A 14,756-nucleotide genomic window follows, 5' to 3' on the forward strand; every position below is an offset into this window, starting at 1 on the left:
GAAACAGAAGAGGCCTGCCTTCTCTGAGGAAAGAACTCAGGACCTTCAAATTATGAGACTGACGCGCTGCCTACTGCACTAAGCAGGTTCGGCTGGAGTATGTTTGGAGAACCTGGTGGAGAAACAGATCCAAGACCACGCTACTCACAAAGTGCAGATAGAAATATTCAAATAAAATGCAGCTAGCCCCATTGGTTCTATGGTATTTTGCGATCATATTTCTTTTCTGCGTCAGTAAAGAATCCAATCCTGTGATTCACAAGGACCGCGTTGCGGTCTACTGAACATCATGCTCCTCTTCATGTTTAGAAAGGATATGTCCAATTGAATTTGCTGAAACAAAAAACACTTGTGCCCTCTCTGAGGCTCGAACTCAGGACCTTCAGATTATGAGACTGACGCGCTGCCTACTGCGCTAAGAAGGCTCTGCTGGAGTATTTTTGGAGAACTTGGTGGAGAACCAGATCTGAGACAACGCTACTCACACAGTCCAGATAGAAATATTAAAATAAAATGCAGCTAGCCCCATTGGTTCTATGGTATTTTGCGATCATATTTCTTTTCTGCGTCAGTAAAGAGGCCAATCCTATGATTCACAAGGACCGGGTTCCGGTCTACTGAACATCATGCTCCACTTCATGTTTAGAAAAAATATGTCCAATTGTATTTGTTGAAACAAAAAACACTTGTGCCCTCTCTGAGGCTCGAACTCAGGACCTACAGATTATGAGACTGACGCGCTGCCTACTGCGCTAAGAAGGCTGCGATTTTATGATTTGTTGATGAAGATTATGTGACACAACTCCACACTCAAAACTCCAGAGAGAGTACGATCCATCTGAAAAGCTTCACTTGAATGTATAGTGTTTTGTACTTCAGATGTCTTCCATTCATCAATCAAGAGTCCCATCCTTCGATGCTTGAATTTTGAGCTAGTTATTTTGATATGCTCCAAAACAGGTAAGATGCCACAAACTTCCAACCCCTCCCTCGCTGGATATATACCTAACTCTTTTCAGCCCTTTTTTCTTACCAGTTTTTAATTCTCCTCTCCCAATGTCCCTTTTGTAAGCAGGTAGCTTTTTTTCCCATTTGCAGAGAGTTTTGCTCCTTTCCTATATATATATGCATGATTAATTATGTGTTTCCACTTCCATCATTTAGTTTGCTTGCGTGCGTTCAGCCGGTTTCGTTATACTCGCTGCTTACATCGCTTATGTCAGGTTTGTATTATGTCACAGTTTGTTATGCTGTTATTTGACATCAGATCTCATGCTGATCTGCTTGCGGCTGGTGACAGGTAGCATGCCACAAAAACAAACCCCAAAATACATCATTATCACACCTGTGAGGCACACGGTTCATGAAGAGAGTGCAAACGCGCCCTCTAGTAACAGAGCAAGGTAACTGCCGGCCAGGTCAAGAAGGGTGGACGGGGCTGGGTTATGCAGATGAACTCCCAGAAGTTCCCAGACTGAACCCAAGAGGATTCCATCCTCCAGAACGCTTTATCCAGCCCATTAAAGCATCCAGCGGGCCACAGGAACATCCAGGAAGGCCAATCCAGGCTTTGCTCCTGAAGGAACTGTAGCTCAAAACCCACCCTCATTTAAAAGTGGCCAGGGTTCCTCCTAGCTTTTTGGTCTATAGAACCTGGCCGTTCGTGGCCCTTCGTGGCCAGTGAGGGAAAGTTGAAAGCTGCATTCCCTGCTGTGTGATTTAAACACAGCCAGGCTCACAAGGGCACTTTTATTATGCCGAAGGAGGGCCTTGCAGACTGTCCATGCCTGAGCCGCAACTGTGCCTGCGTTCCCCAGAGCCTTTCATGGGCACAGGGGCAAGACAATCACCAGAAACAGAAGTGTCGAAATTGGGTGCATCCCCTTGTGCTACCCCTCTTTGCCTCTTTTCGCATTTGCCTTTCATGCAGTCGCCTCACTATTTGGCCGCTAGGCTTGGGTGCCCCACCTGTCTTTTCTAGAGTTTATTTTGTGAGAGACTTTAAACATACTCCAAGGGTCTGCTTGAAGACCTCTCAAGTCCCTCACACAGCCAGAAAATACATTTTGAAATACTTGCTCATTCTCTGAAACTGCCCTCATGTAAACCTGCCCCACTGCATCTAACACCATAAAATGTACCATCCTTATTTCCTGAATCTTTGCTCAAAGACCTACGTTGGCTCTATCAGTATGCGCCCATGCTATCCCAACCAGCAACCTTATCATTTTAAACTGCCCCACCTCTATTCGAAAGAACCTGTTTGTTTGAACTGACCCCTCTTTTCCCCACTGGTTGGCCCCACTTACCTTTTTCTTTCCTCTACAGATTACGGCCTGGGTACCCTGGGCTTATCCGGACCAACTACAGAGCCATAACGCCACTAGGGCGGCTATGGACACTGCACGGAGGCTTATTAATATGAAAAACCATAGCAGGGTTCGTGCGGCATCAACCTTATATGCACAACCATGTTTTGCCATTAGTTCATAGTGCACCTGATGGGCTCTGGAAGGCACAAGGAGAAGGCGTGGGAACACAGGGCCAGAAAGTTTGCACAGGGACTGCTTACATTTGCAAAATACCAAACATTGTACTCATTCTGTCAACGTTTTTGAAAAGTTATTACCTGAAACAGAAGAGGCCTGCCTTCTCTGAGGAAAGAACTCAGGACCTTCAAATTATGAGACTGACGCGCTGCCTACTGCACTAAGCAGGTTCGGCTGGAGTATGTTTGGAGAACCTGGTGGAGAAACAGATCCAAGACCACGCTACTCACAAAGTGCAGATAGAAATATTCAAATAAAATGCAGCTAGCCCCATTGGTTCTATGGTATTTTGCGATCATATTTCTTTTCTGCGTCAGTAAAGAATCCAATCCTGTGATTCACAAGGACCGCGTTGCGGTCTACTGAACATCATGCTCCTCTTCATGTTTAGAAAGGATATGTCCAATTGAATTTGCTGAAACAAAAAACACTTGTGCCCTCTCTGAGGCTCGAACTCAGGACCTTCAGATTATGAGACTGACGCGCTGCCTACTGCGCTTAGAAGGCTCCGTTGGAGGCTCTTTGGATAACCTGGTGGAGAGCATGATTTGAGACCACGCTACTCACAAAGTCCAGATAGAAATATTCAAATAAAACGCAGCTAGCCCCAATTGGTTCTATGGTATTTGGCAATCATATTTCTTTTCTGCGTCAGTAAAGAAGCCAATCCTATGATTCACAAGGACCGGGTTCCGGTCTACTGAACATCATGCTCCTCTTCATGTTTAGAAAGGATATGTCCAATTGAATTTGCTGAAACAAAAAACACTTGTGCCCTCTCTGAGGCTCGAACTCAGGACCTTCAGATTATGAGACTGACGCGCTGCCTACTGCGCTAAGAAGGCTCTGCTGGAGTATTTTTGGAGAACTTGGTGGAGAACCAGATCTGAGACAACGCTACTCACACAGTCCAGATAGAAATATTAAAATAAAATGCAGCTAGCCCCATTGGTTCTATGGTATTTTGCGATCATATTTCTTTTCTGCGTCAGTAAAGAGGCCAATCCTATGATTCACAAGGACCGGGTTCCGGTCTACTGAACATCATGCTCCACTTCATGTTTAGAAAAAATATGTCCAATTGTATTTGTTGAAACAAAAAACACTTGTGCCCTCTCTGAGGCTCGAACTCAGGACCTACAGATTATGAGACTGACGCGCTGCCTACTGCGCTAAGAAGGCTGCGATTTTATGATTTGTTGATGAAGATTATGTGACACAACTCCACACTCAAAACTCCAGAGAGAGTACGATCCATCTGAAAAGCTTCACTTGAATGTATAGTGTTTTGTACTTCAGATGTCTTCAATTCATCAATCAAGAGTCCCATCCTTCGATGCTTGAATTTTGAGCTAGTTATTTTGATATGCTCCAAAACAGGTAAGATGCCACAAACTTCCAACCCCTCCCTCGCTGGATATATACCTAACTCTTTTCAGCCCTTTTTTCTTACCAGTTTTTAATTCTCCTCTCCCAATGTCCCTTTTGTAAGCAGGTAGCTTTTTTTCCCATTTGCAGAGAGTTTTGCTCCTTTCCTATATATATATGCATGATTAATTATGTGTTTCCACTTCCATCATTTAGTTTGCTTGCGTGCGTTCAGCCGGTTTCGTTATACTCGCTGCTTACATCGCTTATGTCAGGTTTGTATTATGTCACAGTTTGTTATGCTGTTATTTGACATCAGATCTCATGCTGATCTGCTTGCGGCTGGTGACAGGTAGCATGCCACAAAAACAAACCCCAAAATACATCATTATCACACCTGTGAGGCACACGGTTCATGAAGAGAGTGCAAACGCGCCCTCTAGTAACAGAGCAAGGTAACTGCCGGCCAGGTCAAGAAGGGTGGACGGGGCTGGGTTATGCAGATGAACTCCCAGAAGTTCCCAGACTGAACCCAAGAGGATTCCATCCTCCAGAACGCTTTATCCAGCCCATTAAAGCATCCAGCGGGCCACAGGAACATCCAGGAAGGCCAATCCAGGCTTTGCTCCTGAAGGAACTGTAGCTCAAAACCCACCCTCATTTAAAAGTGGCCAGGGTTCCTCCTAGCTTTTTGGTCTATAGAACCTGGCCGTTCGTGGCCCTTCGTGGCCAGTGAGGGAAAGTTGAAAGCTGCATTCCCTGCTGTGTGATTTAAACACAGCCAGGCTCACAAGGGCACTTTTATTATGCCGAAGGAGGCCCTTGCAGACTGTCCATGCCTGAGCCGCAACTGTGCCTGCGTTCCCCAGAGCCTTTCATGGGCACAGGGGCAAGACAATCACCAGAAACAGAAGTGTCGAAATTGGGTGCATCCCCTTGTGCTACCCCTCTTTGCCTCTTTTCGCATTTGCCTTTCATGCAGTCGCCTCACTATTTGGCCGCTAGGCTTGGGTGCCCCACCTGTCTTTTCTAGAGTTTATTTTGTGAGAGACTTTAAACATACTCCAAGGGTCTGCTTGAAGACCTCTCAAGTCCCTCACACAGCCAGAAAATACATTTTGAAATACTTGCTCATTCTCTGAAACTGCCCTCATGTAAACCTGCCCCACTGCATCTAACACCATAAAATGTACCATCCTTATTTCCTGAATCTTTGCTCAAAGACCTACGTTGGCTCTATCAGTATGCGCCCATGCTATCCCAACCAGCAACCTTATCATTTTAAACTGCCCCACCTCTATTCGAAAGAACCTGTTTGTTTGAACTGACCCCTCTTTTCCCCACTGGTTGGCCCCACTTACCTTTTTCTTTCCTCTACAGATTACGGCCTGGGTACCCTGGGCTTATCCGGACCAACTACAGAGCCATAACGCCACTAGGGCGGCGATGGACACTGCACGGAGGCTTATTAATATGAAAAACCATAGCAGGGTTCGTGCGGCATCAACCTTATATGCACAACCATGTTTTGCCATTAGTTCATAGTGCACCTGATGGGCTCTGGAAGGCACAAGGAGAAGGCGTGGGAACACAGGGCCAGAAAGTTTGCACAGGGACTGCTTACATTTGCAAAATACCAAACATTGTACTCATTCTGTCAACGTTTTTGAAAAGTTATTACCTGAAACAGAAGAGGCCTGCCTTCTCTGAGGAAAGAACTCAGGACCTTCAAATTATGAGACTGACGCGCTGCCTACTGCACTAAGCAGGTTCGGCTGGAGTATGTTTGGAGAACCTGGTGGAGAAACAGATCCAAGACCACGCTACTCACAAAGTGCAGATAGAAATATTCAAATAAAATGCAGCTAGCCCCATTGGTTCTATGGTATTTTGCGATCATATTTCTTTTCTGCGTCAGTAAAGAATCCAATCCTGTGATTCACAAGGACCGCGTTGCGGTCTACTGAACATCATGCTCCTCTTCATGTTTAGAAAGGATATGTCCAATTGAATTTGCTGAAACAAAAAACACTTGTGCCCTCTCTGAGGCTCGAACTCAGGACCTTCAGATTATGAGACTGACACGCTGCCTACTGCGCTAAGAAGGCTCTGCTGGAGTATTTTTGGAGAACTTGGTGGAGAACCAGATCTGAGACAACGCTACTCACACAGTCCAGATAGAAATATTAAAATAAAATGCAGCTAGCCCCATTGGTTCTATGGTATTTTGCGATCATATTTCTTTTCTGCGTCAGTAAAGAGGCCAATCCTATGATTCACAAGGACCGGGTTCCGGTCTACTGAACATCATGCTCCACTTCATGTTTAGAAAAAATATGTCCAATTGTATTTGTTGAAACAAAAAACACTTGTGCCCTCTCTGAGGCTCGAACTCAGGACCTACAGATTATGAGACTGACGCGCTGCCTACTGCGCTAAGAAGGCTGCGATTTTATGATTTGTTGATGAAGATTATGTGACACAACTCCACACTCAAAACTCCAGAGAGAGTACGATCCATCTGAAAAGCTTCACTTGAATGTATAGTGTTTTGTACTTCAGATGTCTTCCATTCATCAATCAAGAGTCCCATCCTTCGATGCTTGAATTTTGAGCTAGTTATTTTGATATGCTCCAAAACAGGTAAGATGCCACAAACTTCCAACCCCTCCCTCGCTGGATATATACCTAACTCTTTTCAGCCCTTTTTTCTTACCAGTTTTTAATTCTCCTCTCCCAATGTCCCTTTTGTAAGCAGGTAGCTTTTTTTCCCATTTGCAGAGAGTTTTGCTCCTTTCCTATATATATATGCATGATTAATTATGTGTTTCCACTTCCATCATTTAGTTTGCTTGCGTGCGTTCAGCCGGTTTCGTTATACTCGCTGCTTACATCGCTTATGTCAGGTTTGTATTATGTCACAGTTTGTTATGCTGTTATTTGACATCAGATCTCATGCTGATCTGCTTGCGGCTGGTGACAGGTAGCATGCCACAAAAACAAACCCCAAAATACATCATTATCACACCTGTGAGGCACACGGTTCATGAAGAGAGTGCAAACGCGCCCTCTAGTAACAGAGCAAGGTAACTGCCGGCCAGGTCAAGAAGGGTGGACGGGGCTGGGTTATGCAGATGAACTCCCAGAAGTTCCCAGACTGAACCCAAGAGGATTCCATCCTCCAGAACGCTTTATCCAGCCCATTAAAGCATCCAGCGGGCCACAGGAACATCCAGGAAGGCCAATCCAGGCTTTGCTCCTGAAGGAACTGTAGCTCAAAACCCACCCTCATTTAAAAGTGGCCAGGGTTCCTCCTAGCTTTTTGGTCTATAGAACCTGGCCGTTCGTGGCCCTTCGTGGCCAGTGAGGGAAAGTTGAAAGCTGCATTCCCTGCTGTGTGATTTAAACACAGCCAGGCTCACAAGGGCACTTTTATTATGCCGAAGGAGGGCCTTGCAGACTGTCCATGCCTGAGCCGCAACTGTGCCTGCGTTCCCCAGAGCCTTTCATGGGCACAGGGGCAAGACAATCACCAGAAACAGAAGTGTCGAAATTGGGTGCATCCCCTTGTGCTACCCCTCTTTGCCTCTTTTCGCATTTGCCTTTCATGCAGTCGCCTCACTATTTGGCCGCTAGGCTTGGGTGCCCCACCTGTCTTTTCTAGAGTTTATTTTGTGAGAGACTTTAAACATACTCCAAGGGTCTGCTTGAAGACCTCTCAAGTCCCTCACACAGCCAGAAAATACATTTTGAAATACTTGCTCATTCTCTGAAACTGCCCTCATGTAAACCTGCCCCACTGCATCTAACACCATAAAATGTACCATCCTTATTTCCTGAATCTTTGCTCAAAGACCTACGTTGGCTCTATCAGTATGCGCCCATGCTATCCCAACCAGCAACCTTATCATTTTAAACTGCCCCACCTCTATTCGAAAGAACCTGTTTGTTTGAACTGACCCCTCTTTTCCCCACTGGTTGGCCCCACTTACCTTTTTCTTTCCTCTACAGATTACGGCCTGGGTACCCTGGGCTTATCCGGACCAACTACAGAGCCATAACGCCACTAGGGCGGCTATGGACACTGCACGGAGGCTTATTAATATGAAAAACCATAGCAGGGTTCGTGCGGCATCAACCTTATATGCACAACCATGTTTTGCCATTAGTTCATAGTGCACCTGATGGGCTCTGGAAGGCACAAGGAGAAGGCGTGGGAACACAGGGCCAGAAAGTTTGCACAGGGACTGCTTACATTTGCAAAATACCAAACATTGTACTCATTCTGTCAACGTTTTTGAAAAGTTATTACCTGAAACAGAAGAGGCCTGCCTTCTCTGAGGAAAGAACTCAGGACCTTCAAATTATGAGACTGACGCGCTGCCTACTGCACTAAGCAGGTTCGGCTGGAGTATGTTTGGAGAACCTGGTGGAGAAACAGATCCAAGACCACGCTACTCACAAAGTGCAGATAGAAATATTCAAATAAAATGCAGCTAGCCCCATTGGTTCTATGGTATTTTGCGATCATATTTCTTTTCTGCGTCAGTAAAGAATCCAATCCTGTGATTCACAAGGACCGCGTTGCGGTCTACTGAACATCATGCTCCTCTTCATGTTTAGAAAGGATATGTCCAATTGAATTTGCTGAAACAAAAAACACTTGTGCCCTCTCTGAGGCTCGAACTCAGGACCTTCAGATTATGAGACTGACGCGCTGCCTACTGCGCTTAGAAGGCTCCGTTGGAGGCTCTTTGGATAACCTGGTGGAGAGCATGATTTGAGACCACGCTACTCACAAAGTCCAGATAGAAATATTCAAATAAAACGCAGCTAGCCCCAATTGGTTCTATGGTATTTGGCAATCATATTTCTTTTCTGCGTCAGTAAAGAAGCCAATCCTATGATTCACAAGGACCGGGTTCCGGTCTACTGAACATCATGCTCCTCTTCATGTTTAGAAAGGATATGTCCAATTGAATTTGCTGAAACAAAAAACACTTGTGCCCTCTCTGAGGCTCGAACTCAGGACCTTCAGATTATGAGACTGACGCGCTGCCTACTGCGCTAAGAAGGCTCTGCTGGAGTATTTTTGGAGAACTTGGTGGAGAACCAGATCTGAGACAACGCTACTCACACAGTCCAGATAGAAATATTAAAATAAAATGCAGCTAGCCCCATTGGTTCTATGGTATTTTGCGATCATATTTCTTTTCTGCGTCAGTAAAGAGGCCAATCCTATGATTCACAAGGACCGGGTTCCGGTCTACTGAACATCATGCTCCACTTCATGTTTAGAAAAAATATGTCCAATTGTATTTGTTGAAACAAAAAACACTTGTGCCCTCTCTGAGGCTCGAACTCAGGACCTACAGATTATGAGACTGACGCGCTGCCTACTGCGCTAAGAAGGCTGCGATTTTATGATTTGTTGATGAAGATTATGTGACACAACTCCACACTCAAAACTCCAGAGAGAGTACGATCCATCTGAAAAGCTTCACTTGAATGTATAGTGTTTTGTACTTCAGATGTCTTCCATTCATCAATCAAGAGTCCCATCCTTCGATGCTTGAATTTTGAGCTAGTTATTTTGATATGCTCCAAAACAGGTAAGATGCCACAAACTTCCAACCCCTCCCTCGCTGGATATATACCTAACTCTTTTCAGCCCTTTTTTCTTACCAGTTTTTAATTCTCCTCTCCCAATGTCCCTTTTGTAAGCAGGTAGCTTTTTTTCCCATTTGCAGAGAGTTTTGCTCCTTTCCTATATATATATGCATGATTAATTATGTGTTTCCACTTCCATCATTTAGTTTGCTTGCGTGCGTTCAGCCGGTTTCGTTATACTCGCTGCTTACATCGCTTATGTCAGGTTTGTATTATGTCACAGTTTGTTATGCTGTTATTTGACATCAGATCTCATGCTGATCTGCTTGCGGCTGGTGACAGGTAGCATGCCACAAAAACAAACCCCAAAATACATCATTATCACACCTGTGAGGCACACGGTTCATGAAGAGAGTGCAAACGCGCCCTCTAGTAACAGAGCAAGGTAACTGCCGGCCAGGTCAAGAAGGGTGGACGGGGCTGGGTTATGCAGATGAACTCCCAGAAGTTCCCAGACTGAACCCAAGAGGATTCCATCCTCCAGAACGCTTTATCCAGCCCATTAAAGCATCCAGCGGGCCACAGGAACATCCAGGAAGGCCAATCCAGGCTTTGCTCCTGAAGGAACTGTAGCTCAAAACCCACCCTCATTTAAAAGTGGCCAGGGTTCCTCCTAGCTTTTTGGTCTATAGAACCTGGCCGTTCGTGGCCCTTCGTGGCCAGTGAGGGAAAGTTGAAAGCTGCATTCCCTGCTGTGTGATTTAAACACAGCCAGGCTCACAAGGGCACTTTTATTATGCCGAAGGAGGGCCTTGCAGACTGTCCATGCCTGAGCCGCAACTGTGCCTGCGTTCCCCAGAGCCTTTCATGGGCACAGGGGCAAGACAATCACCAGAAACAGAAGTGTCGAAATTGGGTGCATCCCCTTGTGCTACCCCTCTTTGCCTCTTTTCGCATTTGCCTTTCATGCAGTCGCCTCACTATTTGGCCGCTAGGCTTGGGTGCCCCACCTGTCTTTTCTAGAGTTTATTTTGTGAGAGACTTTAAACATACTCCAAGGGTCTGCTTGAAGACCTCTCAAGTCCCTCACACAGCCAGAAAATACATTTTGAAATACTTGCTCATTCTCTGAAACTGCCCTCATGTAAACCTGCCCCACTGCATCTAACACCATAAAATGTACCATCCTTATTTCCTGAATCTTTGCTCAAAGACCTACGTTGGCTCTATCAGTATGCGCCCATGCTATCCCAACCAGCAACCTTATCATTTTAAACTGCCCCACCTCTATTCGAAAGAACCTGTTTGTTTGAACTGACCCCTCTTTTCCTCACTGGTTGGCCCCACTTACCTTTTTCTTTCCTCTACAGATTACGGCCTGGGTACCCTGGGCTTATCCGGACCAACTACAGAGCCATAACGCCACTAGGGCGGCGATGGACACTGCACGGAGGCTTATTAATATGAAAAACCATAGCAGGGTTCGTGCGGCATCAACCTTATATGCACAACCATGTTTTGCCATTAGTTCATAGTGCACCTGATGGGCTCTGGAAGGCACAAGGAGAAGGCGTGGGAACACAGGGCCAGAAAGTTTGCACAGGGACTGCTTACATTTGCAAAATACCAAACATTGTACTCATTCTGTCAACGTTTTTGAAAAGTTATTACCTGAAACATAAGAGGCCTGCCTTCTCTGAGGAAAGAACTCAGGACCTTCAAATTATGAGACTGACGCGCTGCCTACTGCACTAAGCAGGTTCGGCTGGAGTATGTTTGGAGAACCTGGTGGAGAAACAGATCCAAGACCACGCTACTCACAAAGTGCAGATAGAAATATTCAAATAAAATGCAGCTAGCCCCATTGGTTCTATGGTATTTTGCGATCATATTTCTTTTCTGCGTCAGTAAAGAATCCAATCCTGTGATTCACAAGGACCGCGTTGCGGTCTACTGAACATCATGCTCCTCTTCATGTTTAGAAAGGATATGTCCAATTGAATTTGCTGAAACAAAAAACACTTGTGCCCTCTCTGAGGCTCGAACTCAGGACCTTCAGATTATGAGACTGACGCGCTGCCTACTGCGCTTAGAAGGCTCCGTTGGAGGCTCTTTGGATAACCTGGTGGAGAGCATGATTTGAGACCACGCTACTCACAAAGTCCAGATAGAAATATTCAAATAAAACGCAGCTAGCCCCAATTGGTTCTATGGTATTTGGCAATCATATTTCTTTTCTGCGTCAGTAAAGAAGCCAATCCTATGATTCACAAGGACCGGGTTCCGGTCTACTGAACATCATGCTCCTCTTCATGTTTAGAAAGGATATGTCCAATTGAATTTGCTGAAACAAAAAACACTTGTGCCCTCTCTGAGGCTCGAACTCAGGACCTTCAGATTATGAGACTGACGCGCTGCCTACTGCGCTAAGAAGGCTCTGCTGGAGTATTTTTGGAGAACTTGGTGGAGAACCAGATCTGAGACAACGCTACTCACACAGTCCAGATAGAAATATTAAAATAAAATGCAGCTAGCCCCATTGGTTCTATGGTATTTTGCGATCATATTTCTTTTCTGCGTCAGTAAAGAGGCCAATCCTATGATTCACAAGGACCGGGTTCCGGTCTACTGAACATCATGCTCCACTTCATGTTTAGAAAAAATATGTCCAATTGTATTTGTTGAAACAAAAAACACTTGTGCCCTCTCTGAGGCTCGAACTCAGGACCTACAGATTATGAGACTGACGCGCTGCCTACTGCGCTAAGAAGGCTGCGATTTTATGATTTGTTGATGAAGATTATGTGACACAACTCCACACTCAAAACTCCAGAGAGAGTACGATCCATCTGAAAAGCTTCACTTGAATGTATAGTGTTTTGTACTTCAGATGTCTTCCATTCATCAATCAAGAGTCCCATCCTTCGATGCTTGAATTTTGAGCTAGTTATTTTGATATGCTCCAAAACAGGTAAGATGCCACAAACTTCCAACCCCTCCCTCGCTGGATATATACCTAACTCTTTTCAGCCCTTTTTTCTTACCAGTTTTTAATTCTCCTCTCCCAATGTCCCTTTTGTAAGCAGGTAGCTTTTTTTCCCATTTGCAGAGAGTTTTGCTCCTTTCCTATATATATATGCATGATTAATTATGTGTTTCCACTTCCATCATTTAGTTTGCTTGCGTGCGTTCAGCCGGTTTCGTTATACTCGCTGCTTACATCGCTTATGTCAGGTTTGTATTATGTCACAGTTTGTTATGCTGTTATTTGACATCAGATCTCATGCTGATCTGCTTGCGGCTGGTGACAGGTAGCATGCCACAAAAACAAACCCCAAAATACATCATTATCACACCTGTGAGGCACACGGTTCATGAAGAGAGTGCAAACGCGCCCTCTAGTAACAGAGCAAGGTAACTGCCGGCCAGGTCAAGAAGGGTGGACGGGGCTGGGTTATGCAGATGAACTCCCAGAAGTTCCCAGACTGAACCCAAGAGGATTCCATCCTCCAGAACGCTTTATCCAGCCCATTAAAGCATCCAGCGGGCCACAGGAACATCCAGGAAGGCCAATCCAGGCTTTGCTCCTGAAGGAACTGTAGCTCAAAACCCACCCTCATTTAAAAGTGGCCAGGGTTCCTCCTAGCTTTTTGGTCTATAGAACCTGGCCGTTCGTGGCCCTTCGTGGCCAGTGAGGGAAAGTTGAAAGCTGCATTCCCTGCTGTGTGATTTAAACACAGCCAGGCTCACAAGGGCACTTTTATTATGCCGAAGGAGGGCCTTGCAGACTGTCCATGCCTGAGCCGCAACTGTGCCTGCGTTCCCCAGAGCCTTTCATGGGCACAGGGGCAAGACAATCACCAGAAACAGAAGTGTCGAAATTGGGTGCATCCCCTTGTGCTACCCCTCTTTGCCTCTTTTCGCATTTGCCTTTCATGCAGTCGCCTCACTATTTGGCCGCTAGGCTTGGGTGCCCCACCTGTCTTTTCTAGAGTTTATTTTGTGAGAGACTTTAAACATACTCCAAGGGTCTGCTTGAAGACCTCTCAAGTCCCTCACACAGCCAGAAAATACATTTTGAAATACTTGCTCATTCTCTGAAACTGCCCTCATGTAAACCTGCCCCACTGCATCTAACACCATAAAATGTACCATCCTTATTTCCTGAATCTTTGCTCAAAGACCTACGTTGGCTCTATCAGTATGCGCCCATGCTATCCCAACCAGCAACCTTATCATTTTAAACTGCCCCACCTCTATTCGAAAGAACCTGTTTGTTTGAACTGACCCCTCTTTTCCCCACTGGTTGGCCCCACTTACCTTTTTCTTTCCTCTACAGATTACGGCCTGGGTACCCTGGGCTTATCCGGACCAACTACAGAGCCATAACGCCACTAGGGCGGCTATGGACACTGCACGGAGGCTTATTAATATGAAAAACCATAGCAGGGTTCGTGCGGCATCAACCTTATATGCACAACCATGTTTTGCCATTAGTTCATAGTGCACCTGATGGGCTCTGGAAGGCACAAGGAGAAGGCGTGGGAACACAGGGCCAGAAAGTTTGCACAGGGACTGCTTACATTTGCAAAATACCAAACATTGTACTCATTCTGTCAACGTTTTTGAAAAGTTATTACCTGAAACAGAAGAGGCCTGCCTTCTCTGAGGAAAGAACTCAGGACCTTCAAATTATGAGACTGACGCGCTGCCTACTGCACTAAGCAGGTTCGGCTGGAGTATGTTTGGAGAACCTGGTGGAGAAACAGATCCAAGACCACGCTACTCACAAAGTGCAGATAGAAATATTCAAATAAAATGCAGCTAGCCCCATTGGTTCTATGGTATTTTGCGATCATATTTCTTTTCTGCGTCAGTAAAGAATCCAATCCTGTGATTCACAAGGACCGCGTTGCGGTCTACTGAACATCATGCTCCTCTTCATGTTTAGAAAGGATATGTCCAATTGAATTTGCTGAAACAAAAAACACTTGTGCCCTCTCTGAGGCTCGAACTCAGGACCTTCAGATTATGAGACTGACGCGCTGCCTACTGCGCTTAGAAGGCTCCGTTGGAGGCTCTTTGGATAACCTGGTGGAGAGCATGATTTGAGACCACGCTACTCACAAAGTCCAGATAGAAATATTCAAATAAAACGCAGCTAGCCCCAATTGGTTCTATGGTATTTGGCAATCATATTTCTTTTCTGCGTCAGTAAAGAAGCCAATC

At 45.5% G+C, this 14,756-nt stretch overlaps 14 non-coding genes across 14 annotated transcripts; all 14 read right to left on the reverse strand.

Annotated features, from left to right (window-relative positions):
• Positions 1-352: 352 nt before the first annotated feature.
• Positions 353-425, reverse strand: TRNAM-CAU (transfer RNA methionine (anticodon CAU)). The gene has a single exon. It is a non-coding gene; the product is annotated as a tRNA-Met (tRNA).
• A 264-nt stretch (positions 426-689) lies between these two features.
• TRNAM-CAU (transfer RNA methionine (anticodon CAU)) lies at positions 690-762 on the reverse strand. The gene has a single exon. It is a non-coding gene; the product is annotated as a tRNA-Met (tRNA).
• Positions 763-2,983: 2,221 nt separating this feature from the next.
• Positions 2,984-3,056, reverse strand: TRNAM-CAU (transfer RNA methionine (anticodon CAU)). The gene has a single exon. It is a non-coding gene; the product is annotated as a tRNA-Met (tRNA).
• A 265-nt stretch (positions 3,057-3,321) lies between these two features.
• On the reverse strand, positions 3,322-3,394 carry TRNAM-CAU (transfer RNA methionine (anticodon CAU)). The gene has a single exon. It is a non-coding gene; the product is annotated as a tRNA-Met (tRNA).
• Positions 3,395-3,658: 264 nt separating this feature from the next.
• Positions 3,659-3,731, reverse strand: TRNAM-CAU (transfer RNA methionine (anticodon CAU)). The gene has a single exon. It is a non-coding gene; the product is annotated as a tRNA-Met (tRNA).
• Positions 3,732-5,952: 2,221 nt separating this feature from the next.
• On the reverse strand, positions 5,953-6,025 carry TRNAM-CAU (transfer RNA methionine (anticodon CAU)). The gene has a single exon. It is a non-coding gene; the product is annotated as a tRNA-Met (tRNA).
• Positions 6,026-6,289: 264 nt separating this feature from the next.
• TRNAM-CAU (transfer RNA methionine (anticodon CAU)) lies at positions 6,290-6,362 on the reverse strand. Its single transcript has one exon. It is a non-coding gene; the product is annotated as a tRNA-Met (tRNA).
• Positions 6,363-8,583: 2,221 nt separating this feature from the next.
• TRNAM-CAU (transfer RNA methionine (anticodon CAU)) lies at positions 8,584-8,656 on the reverse strand. The gene has a single exon. It is a non-coding gene; the product is annotated as a tRNA-Met (tRNA).
• Positions 8,657-8,921: 265 nt separating this feature from the next.
• Positions 8,922-8,994, reverse strand: TRNAM-CAU (transfer RNA methionine (anticodon CAU)). Its single transcript has one exon. It is a non-coding gene; the product is annotated as a tRNA-Met (tRNA).
• A 264-nt stretch (positions 8,995-9,258) lies between these two features.
• On the reverse strand, positions 9,259-9,331 carry TRNAM-CAU (transfer RNA methionine (anticodon CAU)). The gene has a single exon. It is a non-coding gene; the product is annotated as a tRNA-Met (tRNA).
• Positions 9,332-11,552: 2,221 nt separating this feature from the next.
• Positions 11,553-11,625, reverse strand: TRNAM-CAU (transfer RNA methionine (anticodon CAU)). Its single transcript has one exon. It is a non-coding gene; the product is annotated as a tRNA-Met (tRNA).
• A 265-nt stretch (positions 11,626-11,890) lies between these two features.
• Positions 11,891-11,963, reverse strand: TRNAM-CAU (transfer RNA methionine (anticodon CAU)). Its single transcript has one exon. It is a non-coding gene; the product is annotated as a tRNA-Met (tRNA).
• A 264-nt stretch (positions 11,964-12,227) lies between these two features.
• Positions 12,228-12,300, reverse strand: TRNAM-CAU (transfer RNA methionine (anticodon CAU)). Its single transcript has one exon. It is a non-coding gene; the product is annotated as a tRNA-Met (tRNA).
• A 2,221-nt stretch (positions 12,301-14,521) lies between these two features.
• On the reverse strand, positions 14,522-14,594 carry TRNAM-CAU (transfer RNA methionine (anticodon CAU)). Its single transcript has one exon. It is a non-coding gene; the product is annotated as a tRNA-Met (tRNA).
• Between the last annotated feature and the right edge of the window lie 162 nt (positions 14,595-14,756).

This window comes from Ambystoma mexicanum, chromosome 4p (assembly GCF_040938575.1).
Source record: "Ambystoma mexicanum isolate Mex_15411 chromosome 4p, UKY_AmexF1_1, whole genome shotgun sequence".
In the NCBI taxonomy this organism is placed as follows: Eukaryota; Metazoa; Chordata; class Amphibia; order Caudata; family Ambystomatidae; genus Ambystoma; species Ambystoma mexicanum.